At 34.3% G+C, this 27,470-nt stretch overlaps 1 long non-coding RNA gene across 1 annotated transcript; it reads left to right on the top strand.

Moving 5' to 3' along the window:
• Positions 1–1,805: 1,805 nt before the first annotated feature.
• Positions 1,806–27,310, top strand: LOC141415656 (uncharacterized). Its single transcript, XR_012440639.1, has 3 exons — positions 1,806–1,938; positions 2,627–2,724; positions 26,982–27,310. It is a non-coding gene; the product is annotated as an uncharacterized lncRNA (long non-coding RNA).
• The last annotated feature ends 160 nt before the right edge of the window (positions 27,311–27,470 follow it).

Below are 27,470 nucleotides of genomic sequence, written 5' to 3' on the forward strand. Positions count from 1 at the left end.
TGTTTTGATCATAGTAAATTCATAGTAATTTTTATATCTGATAAAGCAAGTCCACTAGCGATATTATTTTTAATTAGAAAGTTATCATATATTTTTCCATGTAAAATTTTAAATTGTCTGACCAGTTAGGGAAGAAAAACTCTTTTGGGATTCTGATTGTAACTACAATAAATTATCTATTAATATAGGAAGCGTTGTTTACCTATATTTTGGGTCTTATTTTATATCTTTCAATAAAACATTATCATTTTCTTCATCTAGATTCAATTCCTGTCTTCTTAGATTTATTTTGAGTAATTTATCTTTTTTATTGTACTCATGATGGGGTATTTTCCCATTCTAATTTCTAATATTAATAGAAAGAAAACATATTAATTTTGTATCTGGTGAGTGTCTCAAACAAAATCTCTTATTAACTCATTGATTTTTAGCATAATGTTTTGTATTTTCTAAGCATATAGTCATATCAACTTCAAGTAAAGACAGTATTATCCTTTAGTTTCTTATATTTAAATGTCCTTTTTTATTTTCTACTCTTACTAGTCTCCAAAATGTGATGAAAAATAATGATAATAGGAATCCCTGTCTTGTTACTGATAGAAAAAAAATATGGTGCTGAATATAATGTAGTTGTTAGGTCTAGGTGGAGAATTTTTTAAAATCTTATTTAATTAGTCCTAAGGATGGACTTATATCCTTCCAAATTTTGTATGTTGCAGCCCTAGTCCCCTCATGACTGAATTGGAGATAAGATTTTTAAAGATATGATTGAGGTTAAATGAGGTCATAAGGGTGGATCACTGACTAATATAACTATACCCTTACACAAAAAAGGAAGAGAAACCAAAGTTCTTCCATGTGAGGACCCAACAAGAGTATAGCCATCCACAAGCCAGGGAGAGACCCCTCAGCAGAATCTGACCTTGCTGGCATCCTGACCTTTGGCTCCTAACCTTCAGAACTATGACAAAGTAAGTTTCTGTTGTTTAAGCTACTCAATCTGTGGTATTTTTTAATGGCATCCAGAACTACTAACCCACCTGAAAAATCTATTGGTAAATGCAGTCATATAAAACCACAAATTATGACACATCTAGTCCAATGGTTCTGGACATTTAGCAATGTCTAGGGACATTTTTGGTTGTCACAATTGGGTAAGAAGAGTGGGAAATGGGAAAGAGGAGATGTGAATACTGGCATTTAGTGAGTAAAGAGTAGAAATGTTGCTAAATATCCTGCAATGAATGGGCAGCTCCCCATGGCAAATATTTGACACTAAATAACAATTGTACCAAATTTGAGAAACTCTGCCTAGCCAAGCCTTTAAAAATCCCTTTCTGCTAATGAAAGTGTTATGGTTTAGATTTGAAGTGCCCCACAAAGGCACATGTATTGAAGGCCCTCAATACAGCAATGTTGGGTGGAGGGAGGGTTTGGGGACTTGATTGGCTCATGAAGGTCCTGACATCAGTGGATTAATTTGATAAGCTATTGGAATGTAATGGAAACTTATGAGGTGGGGCCTAGTTGAAGGGAATGTGTCCTTGGGAGTAAGCCATTGGGGGTTGTATCTTATCCCTGTCCTCTTCCCTCACCTCCTCACCTCAACACTCTCTGCTTCCTGGATGCCATGAGTTAATCAGCTTTCCTGTACCACACCCTTCCCACCATGATGTTCTTCCTCACAAAAGGATCAGAAACAATGGAGTCAAGTGACCATGGACTGAAACCTTTAAAATTATGAGCCAAAACAAATATTTCCTCCTCTAAGTTGATTGTCTCAGGTATTTTGAAATATCTGAAAGCTGCCTAACACAAGGGGAAAGGAGAAAGGGTACTCTGAACCTACCTATAATATTCCCTAGCCCCTGTGCCAAGGAATTGTGTCTGGCTGGCCCTGGAGGAGTGAAGTCCTGGCTCTTGGAGAACCAGGAATTGGTAAGCAGGGTTGTTAGCTCTTGAAGTGGGGTAGATAGTAAGGCTTAGCTCCGAGCTGCATTCTAGTGCTTTGAAGGTCTCCACACTTGTCAGCTTGGCAATTAAGACTGGGAAGGAGGAGAAATCAGTCTTTTGGTAGCAATAATTGAACTGCCCACATCACTTCTTCCTTTGGCTCCTGAGACCCACCAGAAAGGTTTATTCATAATTAGAGTTTTGGGTTTTTTTTAGGAATGGCTAACAAATTTTACCAAAGTCCTGTATGGTAATCATTGATAGAATCATATGGGTTTTTCCTATAATATTTGGTGTATTGTATTATCTTGATAAATGCTTTCCTTTTGAAAAGTACAAACATTTTTTTTAAGTGGTACTAGAAATCAAACCTAGGGCCTTGTACAGGCTAGGCAAGTATTCTTCCACTGAACTACACTCCTAGTCCAAAACTTTTTTTCATTATCTTTATCAGGTTTCTGTTAAGACTATTTTCTAACTTTATCCAGAAGGTTTTCATGTTTTCTCCAGACTAGAATTGATGGACTAAAAGCAATTTTGTACTCATCAATAGATAGAAACAACTTATCTCTAATACCTTCTGTTCCTGTGCCTCTTGTAAATGACCAATTCTTAACCTTTGTGACTTGTTCTATAGTTATCTTTCTGAAGTCAGTTTTTTTTTTTTTAATAGTTCTTTGATTGGTCCGGCCTCTTCCAATGCATAACCTAGTGGCCAGAGTAATCTTTTTTAAACTGAAGTTAAATCATGTCGCCGCTCCTCTTAAAAAGGTAAGAAAGTTAAAATTTTTAACCTCATCACTATGCTTACAAGGCCCTGGATGATCTTACCCATTACAACCCACTCTTTCCCTTACCATTTCATTGCAGACACACTGAAAGTCTTCCCATTCCTGAAATATAAGCATTCTTTCCTCATGCTTTTTCTTTGGTCTCTTCTTGCTTCAGAACTCAATTTTTAAAATTTCCCACCTAGAAAACATTTCTGTCTATCCTATCTAAGTCAATTCTCCAACATAACTGTTACTCAAAGTGGCAAAGACTCTTTTCTAGCAGCCACAAAAACTTAGTGTAATGGTCAGAAGTCACTCAAACATATTTTCTTCTCAAGGGAAACCTCAGAAAGACATAAGACTTGTCACTAAGAGAATTATCCACTTACTGCATTTTATTTTGAAAAAAGCACATGGCTTCAGAGCCCAAAGATTATATATAATCCTAAATTGATTTCCTAAAGAAAGTTCATGCCACTGTGAATCTCTCAATTCCTTTTGATCCTCTAAAGACAAACATTTACATGTAATTGCAAACAAATGCCAAGAATATTTTAGAATTGTAGTCATATAGAAATTAATATCTATACAAGAATACTAATGTTGAGAAAAAGGGGAAGGGAGAAATTATATTTTTTATCAAAGTATCAACTGCTTTTAAAAAAATTTAGTCTCTCCAAATGCCTTGCTAAGAAATACTATTTGGCAAGCTATTTCTCAATCTGGCGTGTGTTGCCTGTTGTAATTTTACTAAGCCCAGCATTTTAACATTTTTGAATGTATTCCTAAAGATCTTTAATGATAGATGCATCTGCGAAAAAAAAAATCAGTCAACAAAGTACACTTGTAGCAAAAAATGAACCACTAAAGGAATGCTAAAAATTGAAAATTGGATGAAGAAAATTCATGGAATGAACAATGAAGAAATAAATCCATGCATCATTACTAAGTAATCATAATTCCTTTGAAAAAGATTTTGTTTACCAATTTTAACATGACATCCAATATAGTGAGTGTATTTCTCTGTCCGCACTACTTTAAGTTTTTGAAAACAGAACGCGTCCTGGATTTCAAAATTACCAGCATAAGTAAGTGACAATAAGGTAGGATGGTTCAGGAGCCCTGCTTATGGGCATGTGTTACTGGTATGGATAGCATTTGTTAGCATACTATCACCTAAGCACTAATGATTTTAGGTTTTCTGAGTGTGAGTGGTCAAGACTTTGATGCTCGAATTCCTTTTACTGACATCTCAGATAGGACAATACTTTTGATTTTGAAATGATAAAATCTGCATCTCAGTGATCTTCAACAGAAGAAGAGCTATTCTGCATCAGATGCTGTCTTGCTAACTCAGAATCATTCATGGGAGTTGTCAATTTGTTCTTCCAAAAATATCAAGCAAGATGAGATAAAAGCAAATGTTTTTACTATCAAGACATAGACATTTGGTCAGAGCAATAAAATAAGCTCAAATGCCAAAAAAATAATAAAGAAAATGTGGAATGAGTAACTTCCAAAGTTATGGAAATAATTTGACTATGTCTTACTACATGATAAAAATTGACAGAATGCCTAAGCACCCACAGATGGAAGCACTACACTAACAGCTCATAGATCAGTCATGATTAGAGGCCTATCATAGCCATGGTATAGCCATGTTGTCTGTTACAAAGTAATTACATTGTGTATAAAATGTGTATACATGTATAGTTAGTTTTCTGATTGGTTTGCTTTAAGCAACAGATTCTTTTGTAGTAAATGTTACATATCTAAAAGATGGTTTTATTGGGTTTCAGGGAAAACCCATGAATTTAACTTTTTACCTCCTCATTAACTGGCCTATAGGTGAAGAGATAAAACCCACATAATGAATACACATTCACAATTTTCTTCTGCCACACAAACTAATCCTATTTTCCGTGGCTAAACACAAAAAAAATTGCAGAAGATAAAAATAGGAACTGCACAAAATATAGATTAAAAAATTTAATACACATGTGCATGAAAGCAATGCTAGGAATCTCTCTATATAGATAACCTTATGTCAAACTAGCAAAAATGCTATGTCTTTCTTATTATTGCTTATGTCTACTCTTCAAAAAAACTGGGGAAGAGAGAAGAACAGATTCTGCCTGGGGTGGGGGGAGAGAGAAGGGTTGGGGGCAGGAGGGAGAAATGGCCCAAACAATGTATGCACATATGAATAAATAAATAATAAAAGTAATTTTTAAATGTGTAATTTAATTAGTTAGAAAAGTATTATGATGAAATGGTTTAGATAGGATTGTAAAAGGTAAGAAAAAAATAATATTTTTGTAGTTTAATATAGTGTAGTGAAATGGCATGGACTGCAGACTGGCAGGCCTGGGTTTAAATCCTGGTTCCTTAATTATGAGTCATGTGACATTGAACAAATTTCTTAATCAAAGTTTTTTTCCAACTTTGTAAAATTAGGATAATGAAACCTCACAGGGATGTGGTAAAAGTAAAATGATGGATATGGAATGCTAGTGCAGTGTGGTCTGCTTAGTAAACATTCAGAAAATGAGACTCATTGTTATTTAAGCGTCTTCTTTATGCCTGGTGCTTTTTTAAAAAAACATGTTATCTCATTTAAACCTTACAAATTTGGTTCCTTGACTTTGCTGTAAATTGGAATCATGTTAAAAGACCTAGGAATTACCAAAACCTACTTTCCATCCCCAGTCTTTGAGACATGACCTGTACCTTGTGACCTTAAAAGATCTCCAGGTGATTCTAACATGCATCAAAGCTTAGGAGCCACTGCCTTATAAAAATCCAGTGAGCTAAATATTAGCACAGCCATTGACAGTTGGCACATGTCTAATGATTGACATGGGAAAAATGGTCTTGATATATTCTTTTATGGAAACAGCAGGTCACCAAAATAAAAATTACAAAATAGTATGTAGAATTCAATGTAATTTTTATTTTAAAAGTTAATTGCATGTAGAAAGATACTATAAATATGTTTATCAAATATATTTGTCAAAACATTTTTCGAGTAGGATTAAGAGTGACTTTTGTTTTTTATTCTATTTTATTTTTTGGTACCATGGTGATATTTCCAAATGTTCAGCAAAGAATGTATATTATTTTTTTAATAAGAGGAAGGAAAAGCATGAATGTTATTTCTTTAAAAAAAAATAAGAAAGCTGGAGAAGAATTAGGATTACAAATTCAAGAATGAACTCTTTTAATTTGAAGGGGCTAGAGAACACTCACATGACAATATCCATAAGGCAAAAGGATGTATGATTCTGGAATAGAGGCACAGGCTTCATATCAAATCTTCTTCAAAGATCTATAGAGAGATTTAAAATTAACATAGATTTTCCACCAATTGCAACAAAGCTCTAAGACTTTCTTATTGATTACCGGTATGTATCAGGACTTGTACCCTCTTCTTTCAATTTCCTTTCACATTGTCTTAACTGACTTCTTAGTAACTCATGAACATTTCTATCATATTTTAACTAGTCTCCTATATTTTATCCTATGTACATTGCAGTCTACTCTGTGTACTTTTGAAATACTACTTGTAAAACTCCACTAAATTTTTTGCTTAAAAAACAATGACTCCTCATTGTCTACTGAATTGAAGATCAAATTTCTTAGGCAAGCACTTAAGACTTTCCTTAAGCTGATCTTTTCTTATTGGTCTAACTTCATCACCCTGTCCTCCTGTCAAACATGATTATTTGATCAAGTACATTTACACATCTACTTCAGGTCCTTCACATACACCTCTCCTTCTTGCTTCAAATGTCCCCATGCCTGCACCTTTCCAAATTCTTCCCATTCTCTGCAGTTCAACTTAAATGTTAGGTCTTCCATGACAGCCTCTCCTATTATCGCCATCGAAAATGATCACAACTCCATGCAAATTTCCCACTTGTGTATAGCACTCTGACATTTAGCCCTACCTGGAATGTGATTTACCATTCACTTTGCAGTAGATACTCTTGTAATTCTTATACACATGCACACACACAAAATAACATCTGTAGGAAGATAATAGATTTTTTAAATTAAGTGAATGCATGGCCTGAGATCATACAACTAGTAAGTGGCACAGAATAGCTATAGATCCATTACTTTCCAAGAAAGGGATATAAATTGTGAAATATCTCTTGTATTAAAACTGTGATAAGATATGCATAACCTTAAAATTGACCAGTTTAGCCACTTTTAAGTGTATGCTTCAGTGACATTAAATACACTGTTGTGCCACCATTACCACCACCCATTTCCAGAACTTTTTCATTTTGCAAAACTGAAACTCTTTACCCATTAAACAATAACTCTCTTCCTGTAACTACCCTTGTACTTTCTGTTTCTAAACTTACTAATCTCAACACTTCATACAAGTGGAATCATACAGTATTTATCCTTTTGTGGCTGGCTTAGCATTTCATGAGTACAATATCCTCAAGTTTCTCCCCTGTTGTAGCATGTGTCAGAATTTCCTTCTTAATGCTGTATAATATTTCATTGTATATATGTATATATATATATACACACACACATATACATGCATATATATAATGAAATATATGCATACACCTATATAATGAAATGTATATACATATCCCATTTTGTTTATCTGTTCATCTGTTGGTGGACACTCAGATTGCTCCCACTTTTGCCTACTATGAATAAAGCTGTTATGAACTTGGATGCATAAATATCTGCTCCAGTCTCTGCTTTCAGTTCTTTGGGGTATATAACCAAAAGTAGAATTGCTGGATCATATAGTAATTATATTTTAAATTTTTTGAGGAACCACCATACTGTTTCTATAGTGATGACACCTCTTTATATTCCCAATAGTTGTGCACAAGTGTTCTAGTTTTTCCACATCCTCACTAATACCATACTTTTTATTTTATGTGTGTGTATGTGTTCGGCAATAATCATTCTAATAGGTGTGAAGTGGATCTTTTGTCTATTGAGTATTTAAAACAGGAGTTACAAACTCAATCACAGAGGCTGAGGAGGTAACTGCAAACAAGTAAGGTTAGGGCCTAGGACATAATAGGAAGTGGCTGATACCTTGGCCATTTGAAGTGCTTATGGCTCCCTTAATAGGACAGATGCTACTCAACACAACCAACAGCGATCTGGAAGAGCTTTATGAATTACATTAAATCTTCTGCTTTTTAAGTACTGAAAAATGAATTTTAATTTAGATTCTATTATAAGCCAAACATTCTTTTGGCAAATAGTTTTAGGTAAGAGTATGCCAATAAAGGACCAATATAGGTTTGAATGGAAGCCTTGTCATATTGAGGACAAGAATCACCGGTGGGCTAAGGAGTAGAAATTCAGGGTGTATGGTAGAGTGGGTGCTAAGTTCAAGCATGTAGGCTGATAAGGCAAATAGGTGCTGAAGGCTGACTCCAGTACTTTGGTTTCTGCTTGTCAGAATACAAAGTGGTCAGCTTGAGGAGTCCTCTTTTCCCACACATTGAAGATTATGGCTTCATCCAGGTTCAATGCTTTATATACTAACTACTGGTCAAGAGTGCTATTACCATTATCCTAGAATTGCTCTTCTACACAAGACAGCACTGGGAGACAGTACAAAGCAACTAAAGTTGTATCTCATGACATAGAGAAACAAGTATGAGCCTTGAAAACCTATTAAGAAGGTTGGGAAATACGTATATGTACAAAGACCATGAGAATATTATGCATTATTTGTTCTTAGGGATGAACTATGTCCAATTAGTTACACCCAGAATTGTATAGAGCAAGTGTAGGGCACCCTGTTTTCTTTTGTACTTCCAGATGGTAAATACTTTAGGTTCAGCGGGTCTCTGACACATATTCTTGTTTGTGTTTTGTTTGCAATTTTTGAAAAATATAAAAACCTTTCGTAGCTCACAGCCCATACAAAAACAGGCCGTGAACTAGTTCATAGGCTATTAGTTTACCATCCCTAGTGTATATCTCAGTTACATTGTGTGCATCTTGTCTTTCTGGTAGGTGATTAAGAATCAATCAGGAAAGGAATGATTCTTGTATCCACTATAGTTTCCAACCATAGTACTTTATAAATAAATGGACTCCATAAATATTGCTAAGTAAATAGACTCTCAACTAAGGGAGTTCTTGTGTATTTTAAACAGAAAGAGATAGCAGACTTACCATTTGTGGCCTGACCAGATAGAAGGTAGTAAAAAGCCTGACTTTCTGGATAAGAGACAAAAAAGAAACAGAGACTGTTTTCTTTGTCTTTGTTAAGAAGCCAGGGTGTTTCTGTGAAGAGTAGGTGACAGGAAATCACAAAAGCATCTATATTTCACAGAAAAAAGAAGGATGATAAGCATTAAAACCTTGTAGTAACACCAATGTGAGACTTTTTTTTAAAAAGTCTCCAATTTATAGCACTACCATTGAGCAAAACTGACTTTTATAAGATTAAATACAGAATGTTCACTCCTTTATGAATGCTTACTTTAAGTAGGAATTTTATAATATTCCTAGGTTTCCAATATAATGTGTAAAATTCCAGTAAAGAGAAAGATTTAGGGCAGAATTTTGTCTCTAAGTTGGTGAAATTATTTCCATTTAATAAATTTTTGTTATTTGGCCTTATGCTTGCAGTGTCCTGTACTATTCCCTAGGCACTATGTAATGGAGGTAAATTAACATTTTCAGGTCTCTAGGATACCAGTGTTTATATTGTTTTGATCAGGGCTTACTAAGTAGACAGCTCTGAGTATAGCATGAGGTTCCCTAAAAGAGTATCTAACCTCAAAATATTTCATTATTAGCACATAAGAGTGATAATATGGCTATAAAAGAAAGTATTCCCTTGAGTTAAAGTACAGAAGGGATCAGAGTATTCTGTTAAATGGAATACCTTGGATGATGTAATGACATGCTAATTAAGCAATTATCAGCAACTAGGAAACCACAAGGGGTCCATTTTTCAGTCCACTAAACCTCCACTGGTCAGCAGAGGGGAAAGCCCTCAAAGCACAAGATTTGATAGTAAAAGAGTTCTGGTGACCCAGCCCCAGAGGGAAAGTAGCCCTGGGGAGGAACATATTGGGAACTTTGAGAAGTGAAAGGAGATATAAGTGAAGAAGAATGGGGAAATGTGCTGAAAGAAATATGGCATGCAAAATTTATCTGCATATTATATGTGTAATCATAAAACTGGCAGACTCAATGCTGGTGTCACAAGTGCCAGATTCTGCAGTTGAGTGTCCTTAGGTACATAATTCACTGAAGAGACTAAAAACTTTAGAAATGGAAACAAGGTGATCCCATGATAGATCCTTAAGAGTTGTAGATATGCATTACAAATATCATACTATTCTATATATTAATAATTAAGAGAAGGGGGGAAGAAGCTACAATGTTCTGAGCAGACTACATGTTATTTTATTATATTATTTAGTCCTTAGAGCCACTCTGTAAAAGAAATAATAATTTCCTAATTATAGATAAGAAAATTTAGGGTCAAAGAACCATGACTTCTTATACAAAGACAGCTGGCAAAAGTTTAGAGTTTAGAAACACTTGGTGTCAAGCACCACACTAGAAGATTTAGATGCATCTCTTATATAACATCATTATCCAATTAAGCAGATCACACTAGTGTCGTTATTTTTAGGTAATTGGATATCAAGCTAGATTAACAAAATTGATTGAGGTAAGTGAGTTTTAGGGATTGAAACACACACTGACTTGTCCAAGTTCCTAACTGCAGGATGACATTGTCTTTACATTGAGAATTCCCTGGCTTCTGTCCTTCAAGCTGTAGTTCCCATCTTCCTATACTACACTGCATTCCACATAAAATGTGGTGCATAATATAACCAATGTTGTGAAAATATAACAAGCTCAGATTGGCAAAATTCCTCCTCCTTCTCTTTTTTTCCTCCTCCTTCTCTTCCTGCTTTTATGTAAGTTTCCTTCTTCCCGTCCCTCTCACCCTACATCTTCTTTGATAATATACACTTCCTTATGGGTATAGGCCCTAATTTCCAATTGTGGGTTTGTGTGAAGATCTTAAAGAGAGAACACCTAAGCATAAAGACTCAAAGGCTCTTCTTAGTCCCGTTCCACTGGTTATTCACTTAAATCCAAGTTCAAATCCCTATCAGGTCTGTTTCTTCTGTCTTCCTGTTACCAAGATGAAGTCTAAGTTCAAGAAGGAAAGCAAGTGATTATGTCCTTGTGGTGATGAGATAGGACTCCAGAAGCCCATGTGGATATTTTGTTTGCCTTGTCTTTTAGGACTTTTAGTTGATTTTTAGGAGGATATTTGTCTGACTTGACAAGGTACCAGACTGGCATCATCTGTAAAAGTCTCTCATCTGTTCTTCATGGGCTCTTACTGCTTTTGTTTTCACCCCATCTGGTTCCTACCAGTGGTGGTATTCAGCCACTGATCATGAACACATTTGATGGTGATTAGATACCTGCTAGGCACACATTATCACAGCCTCCTGGCATTAGCGACCTTTAGAGGTACTACCTTTACATTCCCATGAGGTGACTCTCTCTAAACCATTTGCATTTGGTCCCCTTTCCTTGATGGAAACTTCTTAAATGAAGATGGATGGGAGTCATAGGCATCAGTGTACAGGACTTTGAACCTACTTCTTATGTGACTTTCTTTAGATGACTGGACATTTAGAGATCCTTGGCAAGCCAACACTGGCTCTAATGAAAATCTGAAGCAAACTTACTGTGCTTTTGTCATTCTAACTGTTGGGAGAATGAAGAATTTTTAACTCATGCCTTTTTTGGGCATGGAACAACATATTTATCCCCCAAAAGAGTTGAAAACCTATATTCACAAAAAAATCCCATATACAAGTGTTATAAGTAGCTTTATACATGTGGAAACAACCAAGCTGTTCTCCAGTAGGTAAATGGAAAAATGAACTGTGGTAAACCCATACAATGGAATATTATTGAGTAATAAAAATAAATGGAAGAAACTTAAGATGTATATTATTAAATGATGCTATATTATTCCAACTACACAAAATTCCGGAAAGTCAAAAACTATGGAGACAGTGAAAAGGTCAATGGTTATCAAGGGTTAGTGGAGAGGAAGGGATAAATAAATAGAAAATCAGATTTTTAAGGTAATGGAACTTTTCTGTATGATAATGTAATTGTGGATAGATTTCATAAAACATTTATGTCTTAAATCCATAGAATGTACAAAATTCAGAAAGAATCTTAATATAAATTGTGGACTTTAGTTAATAATAATGCATCAATATTAGCTAGTTAATTGTAACAGGTATAGCACCCTAATGAGGTATGTTAATAATAAGGGAAATTGGAGGGAGGAATGAAGAGGTATATGGGAACTCTTTGTACTTCCTACTCAATTTTTCTATAGCAAACTATTCAAGAAAAATTCTATTATTTTTTTAAAGCATGAAACAAATTTCCACAGAGACACCATTAAGTGCATTTTTCTTCCCAGATCACCTCTTTCTAGGGCTTCAGGCTTGAAAATGAGTAAAGACTTTGCCTTCCTACTTTTCCCAAATATCTCTCCAAAACCATGAAATGATCTTTTACTTTACTGTGCTACATTTTTGCTACCTTGTGTCACATCCCATCCTCCTCCTTTCTGAGGAAACATGTGCTCCCTTGCCCTTCACACAAAGTGATAAAGATGTAAGAAAAGAACTATCCTATCCATAAGGAGAATGCAATGGAATTAAATCACCTATCATATTCCTAATTATATAAGCAGGAAAAAATTGTAAAATAGGGAATAAGCAAATTAGTATGACTATAAACATAATCATCAACTTTTGAGGATTTTCTAAAAATATGAAATATATAATGTGCATAAAAAGTGTACAAACTATACAGGTAAAGTTTAACAATTACCGAGCAACTGTGCAATTAATAACCAAGTAAATACATAGAACAATTATACTGCTGTGAACGTCTCAATCCTTACCTGTTACAGCATAACTCTCTTCATATCCCTGAAATTATTCTGAAATTTTGATAATCTTCTTTGGATTTCTTCAGTACTCCTTGAATTTTTAAAGCTAGAAATGATCTATTGATAATCTTGTTCCACATGTTTCAGATGAAGACTTTGAAAGAAAGACAAAAAATCTTAAATTTCTTAAATAAGATAAAATTTTAAATCAGAAATTAGTGATAAGAGTATCAAACCAACTAGTTAGACCTCTAGAGTTTCTTGTTGTATGTAATGTTCTCTCCAGGAAAACTTTTGGAACACACAGCAGAGCAGATGTGTGTGTGTGTGTGTGTGTGTGTGTGTGTGTGTGTGTGTGTATTGGGATAGTAGTAATAATAACAGCTAAACTTTATTGTGAGCTCACTATATTCTCATAACAGCCCCATGTGTTGTATTTCAGATATCATTTTATCATCACTATTCCTACTTTGCAGTTGAAGAAATTGAGATTTGGATATATTAAATAAGTTGACAAAAGTCAGACAATCAGTATGTGGAAAAATCTGGATTCCTATTTAATCCCATCTGAATCCAAAGTATGGCCTCTTGTACACTTTTGCTTTCATTTAAAACAATTATTATTTTATTATCAGAAAAGTAATGCATTCTTATGATTAAGATTTTTTAAAGTTGTGTGAGATAGGAACAAGTTTGTCTACAATAGCAGGAATGCATGCCTTTTCTTTTGATGTTTTTGGTTGGTTTCTACAAGAATAGAAATGTATTTGGTTTACATGATGAGAAGACTGGGGGTGGAGGTGGAGTGAGGAGGTAGGCCAAACATGATTAGTCGTGGAAACTCAATGATTACATTAGAGTTGCAATTTCTACTTTTCCACTCTATCATCTTCATATGTAGGCCTCTGTCCTCATGATTTTCATGTCAAGGTGGCAAAAAAGCTATTATATCTTTGGGTATTGAAGCAGCATCCCATGTAAGCATAAGAGGGAAGGAATAACTAAAATGGGGCTACTTATGAGAAAACTCAGTTTTCTACAAAGACTTTAACTCCTGTCTCATTGTCTATAATTGTGACAATGGCCACCTTTGCAGCAGGGAGGCTGGAGAAATATTTTTAGAGAAGCATACTGATGTTCTAACAAAAGTGGAAGGGTATGAGAATGGAGAATGGATATTGGGCAGGCAACTAGCATAGTCTTTAAAGGTCATTAAAGGTTGTCAGGTGAAACATAAAGTTCCATCTACTACTTTTGGCTAGCATCCTCCTCCAATGTAGTAACTACAGCTGATTTTTAAATCAAATTTAGAGGCAGAGTGGACATGGATAAAGATTGGAGTAAGTTTAATTATGCAAAAGGACATGGGAGGGAGAGAATGTTAATTAAATCTGAGCAAGCAAATTGAGGGGGATAAGGTGTGAACTGACAATGGGCAGAGAAGTTTGGTTATTATATAAAAAGACTAAGAAATCAACTGTAGACTTTGAACAGAAGAGTGAAATATTTCTATAACAAGAAAATTCATATTTGTTGTCACACTGAGATTCTTAATCTCTTTCCAAGCTGAGTCAATATAGTTATCAACACTTTGCTGCTTACCACCTCCAGAGCAACATGCCAGAGAATATGAATAGATCACTGGAGCATGATTCACCATTAATTAACAGTATTATTCTTTTTGGTGATTTATGAAAAACAAAAGAACAATTACTGTTCAACTAGAAATCTGTGTAGATATGAGTATCTCTGGTTTTCTAACTTCTGCTACTAGTGTCCTTTTAAAAATCATGTGCATATGATTTAAGTTTTAAAATAATCAGCTAATTCCATTGGGGCACAGCAGAGAATCCATTAGAAAATACTTCCTTTCACCCAAATGTTTCAGAAAATACTAACCTTTAATTTTTCACTTGTTTGACTTATGCCAGTAATATTAGATGACATGACCAAGAGTTTATATTACTTTTACGAAATATTTTTATCATGTTTAGTGATATTGGATGCCTTTAGTACTAAAAATCAAAAAATTCTTTGGAACATTAGAAACTTGTTCATTTTAATTCTTGAGCAAAAAAAAAAATCAGCTTTTTTAGGAGCCTCCTGTTCTGATATTTCAGGAGGCAACTTTCTCATGTTTTCTCCTATAAACATGTGGTTTTGATGTTACTCCACTTGGGGATCATTCCAACATTTGAAATTTAATTTGAAGACAGATTTTTGTTGTAGTTTGTCATTTGTTTGTTTTTGGTTTTTGCTGTAAGAAATTGCAATGAACATTTATTTATAGAAGCAGTTCCTCTCCTGGTTTTCTTTTGTTTCCATAATAATTTTGAATGTGAAAGTTAAATTTCATTTACACATTTCACATATTGTTACCAACTAACTTTCATATCATTTACTATAAAAGGACTCACTAATTTCTCAACTTTATTTGTGTACCTTGTTGATTTGTATTGATACATTCTGATAACAATGGATAGCAGCAAAATTAATTTAAATGCCACTAGCCTCACAAATAGGCTAATGGCCTCCCTGGACTCTATCTTTGAACTTTGCACATAAAATCATAACTATTATTTCAAGGGAAATATAATCTACTCTAAAAAATGCATTTTGTTGCCACTGTAAAATTACAGTCATGTACCACATATTGATGTCAATATTGGATGGCATGTTCAACGATGGTCCCATAAGATTATTTCGCCTAGTGATGTTGTGGTCACGTCAGTTTTTTAAAATACTCTCTGCAATGACAAATCCACAAAATGAGTTTCTCAGAGCATACTCCAATTGTTAAGGAACACCCAGCTGTACTTCAGTAATAGCTGCTCATATTCTAAGATATAGATAAAGGCATACCTGATAAGACCTTGGTTAAAAAATGCATCTTCCTTAACACAAATAAAAGTTAAAAGAAAAAGGAGACTCAAAACTAAAAATATATAAAATGAAGATCAGAGTTTCAAGAGTTAAAACTCAAAAGAAAATCTTTGGGACAGAGAGCTGGATCGTCTGTACTCAAGATTTGTCCTCCCACTGATGTCTACCACTATTGCTCTGGGCCACAGGTGACCTGTGATTTAATATTAGGAAACAAAGGTAGTACTGAAACATTTAAAAGCTTTTTTTTTTTAAATGTTTAAAGACTGGAGGAGAACCAAAGCAAAACCAGGTGATCTGATTCAGAAAATACAGCTTTTCCTTTAGTTTTGTTTGAAGGCACATTCCAACTCTGTGGAAGCCTAGAAAGGTAGGGTAATGCTAGCACTATATGAGATAAACCCAAACACCTCAGAAGTCAGACACAATAGATGAGGATTTCTTGTTGTACCCTGGGTCTTTCCATCTTGTATTGTACCACAGGCATCTTGCAAATACATTCCAAGAATTTAGTGTTCAGCTGCATTGTGTCAGGTGAAGAAAAAACCTGGAGACCTGCACATATTGGAGGCTGGAGGATAGTGATGGACCATGTAGCAGTTGCCGTGATGGAAATCATTGAAGACATAGGAAAGGGCTCCTCAGGTAAATGAAATCTGCAAGTGGAAGTGGGATATACTCTATTCCACATTGGGGTACTTCATGCTACATGCTCATTACACTGTAAACCTAGCAAGCTGTCCTGCAAAATCAGTGGTCTTAAGTGAATATCTTCTACTGTCTTTTATTCCCTCCTACTAATAGAAGTGCTCTAATTAGCTCACAAAAAGGTAGAGTTTTTTCTTTTCTTAGTTCTGCACTATGAAGTTTGTTTAGGTTAGTATTCATATTTTGATTTACTGTTCTGTTTTTTGTTTTAAAACTTGACTGGTGCTATTCTTGTTTTGTAAGCAGAATAAAATTAGTTTGTGCCCCTAGAAATGTAGGAAAACAGGCAAAGCCTACAAACTGCTCTCCTTGCACATAGATCTGCTCATTCATTCTTTAGGGTATTAAGGTACCTGTCTTAGCAAGACTAATGGTTTTCTTGGACCTACTTGGAGCTTGAGGATGCATACCTTTGCCAGTAGTTCATTTTAGCTTTTCTCCTTTTTCCATTTTTTGTTTCCCTTTAAAGCTTGAGGAGTTCTTATTGAAAGGCTGAAATAAATCCTAAAACCTACTAATTTGAAACAATTGATTGAAAACATCTTTGATTGACTTAACTATTCTGAGTCTAAAGTACTCACTCAGCACTGGAAGTAAGAGGGGGCAAACCATTCTCTTGGGTCTCATTAAAACCACCAAACACAAACATTAGAAAGAGTATAAGTATAATATTTTATAAAAATTAAACATGGATACAAAATAAGAATGAATTAGGAAAATTATTTTCCTTAAATATGCCATATGTATATTATGTTGAAGTAATTATGTTGAAAATTGTAGCATGATGATTAGAAGCAAACCAGCACTTAACTGCATAAAGTACAAAGACATAGCCAGGTGTCAGTGGCTCACACCTGTAATTCTATCTACTCAGGAGGTAGAGATCAGGAGCATCACGGTTCAAAGCCAGCCCTGGCAAAGAGTTCTGCAAGACATTATCTTGAAAAACGCTTCACAAAAATAGGGCTGATGGAGTGGCTCAAGGTGAAGGCTCTGAATTCAAGCCCCAGTACCACCAAAAAAAAAAAAAAAGACATAAAAATATTTTATCCATATCAAATTCAGACTAGGTAAGGGAATATTGTGATTCTGATCCCATATTTTACAAAAGAAATTGCCTGCAAGGACAAAAGAACAACACAATAGGCCATATTTAATTGACATGATTTCTTTGGTGCAACATTTAATGTCCTAATTGCTGCTCCCTAAGTAATTTAATGGGTAATAATAAGAAATTCATTAAGCAAACATTTATGGAAATTTTGTAGTCGATGTTTGACACTGAATTTTTAGGAGCTTTTCAACCACCAAGAGACACTAATAAAAGATTAGTGGAGACAGATGGGTCTATGATGATATCAACACAGATGCACATGGAAAGACATTTCAAATCAGCCCAGGGAATTGGTGAAGGACAATAGTGGATACAAGCTCAAACTCTGGAGTCAGACTCTAGGTTTCATTCTTCACTCCTCAGTTGTTGTCTGACTTTGTGCAAACTGATTCATCTTCCTAAGCATCAATTTCTCAATCTGTAAAATGAGGAAAATAGAGGCACCTTTCCTAATGAGGTTTAAATGAGATTGTGTATTTGGCATGGTGCCTGGAGACTATAAATGCTCAATTTATATTGGCTGTTACTATTTACAGAAAAAAATGATGCTTGAACTGAGTTTATGGAACAAGTAGGAGTTAGAGGATAGGGAAGAGGAAGAGAGCATTTCAGGGAGAGGCAATGACGTATGACAGCTAGGGAGACATGAGTTTGTGATCTCTTCTGAGTCACAGCAAGTGGTTTATATTTATTCTAATATAATTGATTTTCAGTAAGCCAAGTTATTTTTTTCACAGTTTGCATAAAAATAAAAAGTTTGCTACAAATATCTGTAAGCCACCTCAGGATTCCTTTCATCTATAACTTCTTCCTATCATGCCTCAGTAATTGGTTTATCTACATTCTGAATTCAGTTTATCTCCCTACCTTGGTTTCTATTCTAATTCACTGAGGGCCTGACTGGGCACTTCCAAAGGATATACTACTGACAATACACTACTGGAACTCTAAACTACAATCATAGTTTGAGACATACCTCACCCTTGAACCCCAGTCCTCCTCCCGGAAGCTCCCTTTCCTGCCCTGACACCGATGCCGCACCACCAGACATTCAGAATGACTGGGTCACTTTCTAGAAAGATAGATTGGTGCCAAATTAGAATTTGTGTGATCAGTTTAGGAATCAGAATATTTTCCTAAGAGGTATGAAGAACTAAAAGGTATAAAGAACTATTGAAGGAGTTTAAACACAGAAAGACACAATCAGATTTCTGTTTCAGAAGGTCACTCTAGTAAGTTTACAGACCAGAAAAACTATTGGGAACAACTCCTGAGGTAAACCAGTGAGGCAGAATCTATTCTAACAGTGGCAGTGGAGAAGAAGGAACATCATTAAGTATGAAAAATAAGGAAAATAAGGAAATAGGATGTCCTGCACTTAGTGAATGATTGGAGGGGAGTTAAGTAATAAAGAAAGGTCCAGGAAATCTACAGATTTCCAATTCAGGAAGTTGGAAGGATAGTGACGTTGTTCACCAACAAAAGGAAAACAGGATTTAAAAAAAATCAAATTTTAGAATAAAAATAGTAAGGCCAATTTTATCATATTTTAAGTCAAAGTCATTCGTGGGACATGTAAATGGAGAAAACTATCAGCAAAAGAAACTGAAATTCTTGAACATGCAAGAAACTATCAGCAAAAGAAACTGAAAACTATCAGCAAAAGAAACTGAAATTCTTGAACATGTTTAACAAACATGTGGACAGGGAATGGGGGGAGTGACTTAAGTGGCAGAGTGCAGGCCTAGCAAGTGGAAGACCCTGAGTTCAAGCCCCATTACTGTCCAAAAAAAAAGAGAGAAAGAAAGAAAAAAAAAAAAAGGAAGAAACAAATATGTGGAAAAGAACGTGATTTAGATGATGGTGATTCTTATTTTCAGACTAGGTATATATTTTCTATTGTAAATGAGTAATTCTTCAATTTTGGAAGACACTGTCTGCTGATTTTGGAGGATGCCTGAATCCTAGAGGACCTGATTATTATTGTATTAAGTAGCCGAATCTTTCTTTTTTTTTTTGAGACAGGGTCTTGCTATGTTGCTTAGGCTAGTCTTAAACTCAAGATCCGCCTGCCTCACCCTCCTGAATACTTGATTACAGGTATGCACCACCATGTCTGGCCATCTAATTGAATCATTATAAACAGTGCAATAATTGTACACATTAACTTTAATTATATTAACAGACATATTTTTAAAGAATTTAAAAAATGTGATCTATTATTAGTTCAGGCTGGTTCCATTTCTTTTGAAGTAAGAGGGTTTGAATTTTATACAACCTTCAGTATCCTGGAGTGATAGTATAGAACATGCAGACTGTGTATCCTGACTATTTAAGCTACTAACTCATGACTTGGAAAAATTATTTAAGTTCTAAGTTCTTCAACTTCTTAATATATAAAAATAGAAATTATGATAATACCTATTTTATAGAATTATTGTTAGAATTAAGTGAGTTAATTCATAGAACAATGACAGGTACAAAGAAAACCTCAATAAACGTTACCTATAATTATTGTCTAAGATGATACAGAAAAACCTGCACTGTAAAGGATCTCACTTTCTTATTGGACAATTTTAGTTTCACTTAAGGTAAACTCATACCCATCATAAATATAGGCATAAATCAAGCAAACTTATATGTTGCTTTGATTTTTTAAAGTCACTATTTTTAACTAATAATGAAGATTTACCATATATGTCACATTAATAACAGTATACATATTGAGAGATATAAACATAACAGAAACATAGCCACAAGTGTGATTAAAATGAAAATGTGTTAAGAATATTTAATTAATTCCTTAGATTTACATGGCACTTTTTAAGAGTCCAAAATGCTTTCTAACTCTACATTGTTTTCTGAACATTTGAAAAGACTTACTATTTCAAAAATCTTCCCAGAAGCCTTCAAAAGGTAGTTTGTTATGCTTAACTTCACAGAAAGACATATAGGCCATGCAAACACAACTTGCCATGGTGAAACACAATAACATTAATTAGATATTAAAAGCTTATTGATGTGGGGATAATCTGCTTTAATGAATAATTATTTCAAAAAAAATTTACCATGTTAGAATTTTATATAAGGTCTAGAGTTTACTAATTTAAGTGCTAGCTCATGTTGGAGTACAGTCTTCCTATACACTTCAACCAATAGAAAGTAAAATATAGGGTTTTAAATACCTATTATAAAACTTCAGAAACTAAACTGCATTGAAATATATATGTATCTATTTAGGAGCTCAAAACTATTATTCTCAGGTTATTTTTTAAAATTGTGCTGGAATGGGGTACATTGTAGGATTTACAAAAGTTCTTATAATACATCAAATATATCATACTTGAATTCACCCTTCTACAGTTCTCCTTTATCTCCCCTCCCCCCATTCCTGGAACAGTTTCAACAGGTATCATTTTTACATTTACAAACATGTTTATACAGTATTTGCCCTTCTGTTTTTTAGATTATAAGCTCATGGTGAAACAGCTGAATTGTTTGCATTTCTTCCAGTGATCCAAATCAAAGTGGACTATTCCTTAAACTTTAAAAAGTACTAATCCGTTTATAGGCTAAATATTGAAGCCCAGTGAGGTGAGTGGCTTCTCAAAACAACACATTAATAAAGCTGGTTCTAAAACCCAAATTCAAAGTAATTTGGGCAAACTTTTGTGATGCTTGATCACAATGCTAACAGCAACATTATTTACTATGAAAAATCTTAAATTGTGACAGTGCAAGAAATTTTAAATAATATTAGAGGTCATTAGCAAAATATTAGTTAAGATTGTCTAACATTAGTATCATGTTAGTGTGAGAATAAAGTATGTTTGGATGAAAATGGTAAACATTTTTCTTCCTTTAAAAGCTCTTATTTGCATAGTTCAGAACTGGAAAAGAAAAATGCCCACTTACATAGCCTCTAAGTTTACCTAAAGTCTCATTTAGAATTTACAAAATACACACACACATACATGATGATGGAGAAAAACTACAGCACAATCAGAAGTTACAAATTAGAAAGTAAGAAACTTTTATATTTCCTATGTAGAAAAATTCATAAAACTAATAAATCAATTTGTGGGGGAGCTGTAAGATTAAAAGTATTCCCAGACCATGAATATTAAAGAAAGCACACTTCAGAAGAGCAAAAGGTTGAGTTGGGTGATTTTTTTAAAAGACAATCAGTTTTAAAATTTTGTTAAGTATTTAGTTATTTGTTCCTGTTTCTTTTTTCTTCTTCTTCTTCTTTTTTTTTTTTTTTGCAGTGCTAGAAAATGATTGCACTGAGGCCTTATACATGCTAGGTGAGCACTGACTTACATCCCTAGATCTTTTAAAATTTGGAGACAGTCTCATGTTGTCCAGGCTGTTCTCAAACATGGAATCTTTCTGTGACTGTCTCCAAAGTAACTGAAATTAAAGACATGCCCAGCTAACTTTCTGTTTCTTAATACTAACTCAATATTGTTAATGTGTTTATCACAGTGGTTCACAATCTATTTTCTTTTTTCATATGACGAAAAGTATACAAAGGCTTGCGAAAATGTAAAGGTCACACGGGTAAGGTTTTTTCTCCCCAATATTTTCCTATGATTTATAATCTCAGATTTCAATATAGCAAAAAAAAAAAAGAGTGAACAATGGCAATCTAACACGTTTGGAAAACAGAAAAAGATTTTAAAATTAAATTAAAAATCATTTTAATCTATCTTAAACTCAGGATACCAATGATACTTTTTGCGCTGTGGATTAGGCTGAAGGTTAGTGTTAGGGATAAGGAGAGTTAATCTTTCTTCTTCTGTTTACAAAATCACTGTTATCCAATAACCAAAAGGAAAAAATATTCAGAGATTATGATGAATGGAAAAGTACAGAAAATATAAAAGTCTATTCATTAATAATCATAGAAAATGATGATTACAGTGATGGTTGAGTAAAGTAGGTTTTAAATGACCCTAATAGGAATTTTCAACAGGAACTTCTTTTCCTAAGACAACCATCCATCCATGCCTTCATCCTTGTCTTCTCTCTTATATGGCTGTTCATTTTCTTCATTTTCAATGAAGGTACAACCCTTCTGGTCTTGGCCTTGTGGAGGGGTTTCAGATTATAACTTCTCATCTTATGAGGTACAAGACTTTGACTCTAGTCTCCAAGAGATCATTAAAATTAAATTCTAGGTCACTAAAGAATCTACTAAAGGTAAATTTCCCTGTGAGCACTTGTTTAGCTTCTTAATTTGGGCTTTTGTGCCTTTTTAGGTGTTTTGAGGATTTCTCATTCTTGCTAGCTCAACTATGTGTTTAATAAGCTGTTTTAGAATATTTTATCCAGAATTTTTAAATGTTTACTGAAACATTTAAAAATGAAAGAGGGTTATTTAATTTTACATTATCCACCATATGATCACAAATAAAAACAACTGTCACAAATCTAGACAACCTAAAAGTATAATGTAGTTTGAAAAATGGGTGTCAGAGAGGGCAAGAATGAAAGCACTCTGCGTCTTTCATTGCAGAGTGTCAATATATACTACCTAAATTTAAAATGGAAATGCACATATACCATGTAAAAATACTATGATTGATAAAGAAACAAAAATTAAAAGATAACAGTATTTATCTCTGAATTCTGAGTGGTGTGGTTCCTGGGATTTAGGAAGGGGAATTTACTTTGAGAAAGTGGAAATAAAACTTTCTTTAATCACAGCTGACATGATTATGACTATTCATGCAGAAACTCATGGATATGAAAAAGCAGTAATTAGCAGTAGTAAGTGACTTTAACAAATTATCGGGTATAAAATCAATATAAAAATCAATCATATTTTGTATATTAGCAATGAACTAAAGGAATTTAAAAATAATATCACTTATAATTGCATCAAAATGATTATATACTTAGATATAAATATGAAGGATGTGAAAGATCTGCACAGTAAAATCTCAGAACTATCAAGAGAAAGTAAAGAACCAAATAAAAGAAGTATGTATCTTTTTCATGGGTCAAATGACTCAGCATTACCAAAGATATCAATTCTTAGCAAGTTAACTTATAGATTCAACATAACCAATTCAAATCCTAGCAAGCCTTTTTGTATAAATTGGCAAGTAGATTCTAAAATTTATATGGAAATGCAAATGACCTAGAATATACAAAATAACCTTTAATAAAATGAACAAAAAATGGAGGCTTAATATGCCACCTGATTTCAAAATTTAGAATAAAATTCCAATAATCAAGACAGTGTGGTTTGGGGATATGAACAAAGTAACAAAATAGAGAATTCCAAAATATACCGCCAGAGGTATGGACAACTGATTTTTTTCCTTTTTTTATAAAAGTGGAAAGGCACTTAGTGAAAAAGCATAGTCTTTTCAATAAATAATGATGTAACAATTGGATATCTGTGTAGAAAGTTGTCAATCTCAACCCTTATTTCAATGTTACATTTTATATAAAATTTAATTCAAAATGTCTTATAGACCTTAACTAAAGAGCAAAAATTACAAAACCTTGTTAAGAAAACAGAGAGAAAAAAAACAGAGAGGAAAAAAAGACAAAGACTATTTGGATAAAATAAAAAAGACAAAAACTACCAGATACAATATTAATAAGTTAGGCTTCATCAAAATTAAACTCATCTGCTCTTTGAATGGTACCTTTAAGAAAATGAAAAGGCAAGCAATACATTGGGAAAAGTATTTGCAAAATATATATCTGACAAAGAATTTGTATCTAAAATATATTAAGAACACTTGTTATTCAGTAAGATGATGAAAACAATGGGGGAGGGATAAAATATGAACAGATATGTCAAAATAGAAGGTGTGGGAATGGTCAATAATCACATGAAATGACAATTAACACTACCAACCATTAGGAAAATGCAAATGAAAGCCATCATGAAGATTGTCAAGGAAATGGAGCTAAGACTCATGTCATTTCTGATTGGAATACAAAATGATAACAGCATTGAGGAAAGCATTTGGGCTGCTTCTTATAAAGTTAAACATACAATAACTTATGACTCAGTAACTCTACTCCTTAGGTATATACCAAAGTGAAATGAAAACATCTGTCTACAAGAACATTTATACATAAATGCCTACAGTGGCATTATTTATAGGAGCAAAAATCAGGAAACAAATCGTGGTATAGTGATACAATGGAGTATTACTTAGCAACAAAAATAAATGAATTATTAATATAGATAACAATATGGGTTAACTCAAAAATATTGTCAAGATCAAAGTTTTCCTGGGATTGGGAGTGGGATGAAGTAAGTAATGAAAAAGAATTGGCTGAGAAGGGCCACGAAGGAGCTTTTGATGGTGATAGAAATATCCAATATGTAAATTGTGGTGGTGGTCAGATGACTGCAATACACTGCAAACACTTACCTAATTATATACTTTTATTATGGGTAAATTTTACCATATTTGAACTATAACTCAAAAAAGCTGGGTTTTTTTTGGTGGTGGTACTAGCATTTGAACTCAGGACCTCACACTTGCTAGGCAGGCACTGTACCACTTGAGCCACTCCTCCAACCCAAAACTTTTGTTTTGGTGATAATAGGATTTGAACTCAGGGCCTTGTGCTTGCCAGGCAGGTGCTCTACCACTTCAGACTCAGCCCTAGCCCTTTTTGGTTCAATATTATTATTTTTATTATTGTTTTTGATGGTACTGGGGCTTGAACTCAGGGCTCTCTCTCTCTCTCTCTCTCTCTCTCTCTCTCTCTCTCTCTCTCTCTCTCACACACACACACACACACACATGCATTTGTAGCGCTGGGGTTTGAATTTAGGGCTTCATGCTTGCTAAGCAGGCACTCTACCACTTGAGCCACTCCATCAGCCCAAATAAAGCTGTTTTTAAAAAGGAACAAGAATTTATTTCTACCCCCAAATTGTAAGATAATACTGATTTTAAATATACATTTCAAGTGTCTTTGTTAACTGGAAAAATAGTTACAAAGAGTAGAAGTTAAAAACCACAGTAGGTAGAGGGGTACATTCATTTTAAAAATCCCACCCAAATAAAGCTGTTCTTGACAATCAGTTCTATTTACTAAAAACAAATTGTGTGAGATGTCATAAGTCCTTTTCCTTCTGTGTTCTGCCTTTAAAACTTACTACAAGTGGATAAATGGATCCCCTACTTATTGCCTTATTTCTTTACAGAATTTTAATGCGTAAACATCCTCTGAGTAGATCCAATGGCCTTTCTGAAGCCTTTTATGTAGCCATATGGGAAGGGAAAAGAACAGTTTCTACCAGTCCAGTTTTTTTCCTCTTCTTTAACATTAAAAAAAAAAAAATCAAGATGTCCTTAAAATCTTTCTTCTCCAGTTTCTTTAAGAGAGAGGTTAACAAAGCCCAGTAACACTCTTAAAGCACTCCTGCTGCTAAAGGGAGTGCAACAGAGACCATCACCACAAGGATTGAATCATGGCTGAGAGCTGAGTCTTTCTCAAGAGAAATCTGACAATTAAGTGTAGAAGCTGTCCCTGGATTGCACCAAAGATTATCCCAGCAGGAGTTCTGACAAGGACTCTGGCAGAATATGGCCAAGGGGAAGCCCCTTTGTGGCACAGTTCTAAAACACCTTGCCCTATGGGACTGATCACAGCCAGACAACTAGGGAGCACATTTTAGATTTATAGAGCTTCACAAGAGACTCTCTGTGAAGTCTTAAGTTAATTTTAGAAACAAATTGTCAGTATTACAAAGAACAAACAAAACTTGACAAACTTTAGGCTAAAATAAGCAGTGAAAACTAAGATTATAGGTATGGAGTTATCTTTATCAGAGTTTTTCATTTGGTTAGCCTTCATATTCCATAGCACTATTCCAAATTTGAGTAAAATTCTCTTGTTCAGGCTGTTGCTTTAAAAAATAACCTGGTTTTTCAGCCTGCTGCCAAGGCTCCCTCTTGTAATCTCAACTACTCAGAAGTTGGAGATTGGATCCTGGCTTGAGGCCAGTTTGGGCAAAAACCAGGAGATGCGATTGGAAAAATAATTAATGCAAAAGGGTTGGAGGTATGACTCAAGTGGCAGAGTGTCTTCCTAGCAAGTGCATAGTCTTGAGTCCAAACTCCAGTACCACACCACACTCTCCCCACATAACACCTTTCCAGATGAGTGATGATAGAATTAGAGACTGAAGCGAGGCAACCAGCATAATGGGTAAGATGGCAGACAATGGAATCAGAGATTCTTCCTTGGTTCAAAACCCTAACTCCTATACATATAAAGTATGTTGTCTAGGATTCACCTCTCTGTATTTGTTTCTTTATGGAGGATAATAATAGTAATCTACCGTATAGAATTGCTACATGGATAGGAAATAATATATGTAAAAAATTGAGAACAGTATCTATCACACAGAAAACAGTTGTATTAAGTAAGATTAGGTTCAGCTAATAATCTGTAAAACAGAACAAATGGTTGATGTTTCTTTCTCATATAAACATAATGCAAAGTATTATATTGGTCTCGCAATTATCAGGAATTTAGTCTCCTATTTTGTTGCTTCCTGTACTCGTACTGATGGTATCCTTGTTCTAAACAGGATGGAGAAGGGAATGCAAATGAAAGGATGAAGAGGTAAAAGAGTCAAGCAAACTACTTTTAAAGAAAAATTTCTTGGAAGTTGCCCCACGAACACATCTCAAGTCAGATCACTGCCAGACCTTAGTCACAAGACTGCATTTAAGGGAAAAGGACATCTTCAAGACCAGCCCAAAGAGGAAGTAATTTTGTTGTTACACAAGGGGAGCAGATAACTAGTAATATATCAGAATGTTCCACAAATGTTAGCTATTATTGTTACTGTTTCCTAGATGGGTCCTAGGTCAGTCCCCATACCTGATAGTTCTTTTTAGCTCCTGTGTTATTCCACTTGGGTCTGTCACTGAAATTTGCATGTTTATAAAACTGTGTTCATTAAAAAATTTCCTTCTTCATTGGTTTTAATTTGTTCAGAGTAAGTATAATACCGTTCTTTGCTTACATATTCATACTTCTAACCTTCAGACAATATTTTAAAATTTATTCTATG

The sequence above is a fragment of the Castor canadensis genome, chromosome 13 (genome assembly GCF_047511655.1).
Source record: "Castor canadensis chromosome 13, mCasCan1.hap1v2, whole genome shotgun sequence".
In the NCBI taxonomy this organism is placed as follows: Eukaryota; Metazoa; Chordata; class Mammalia; order Rodentia; family Castoridae; genus Castor; species Castor canadensis.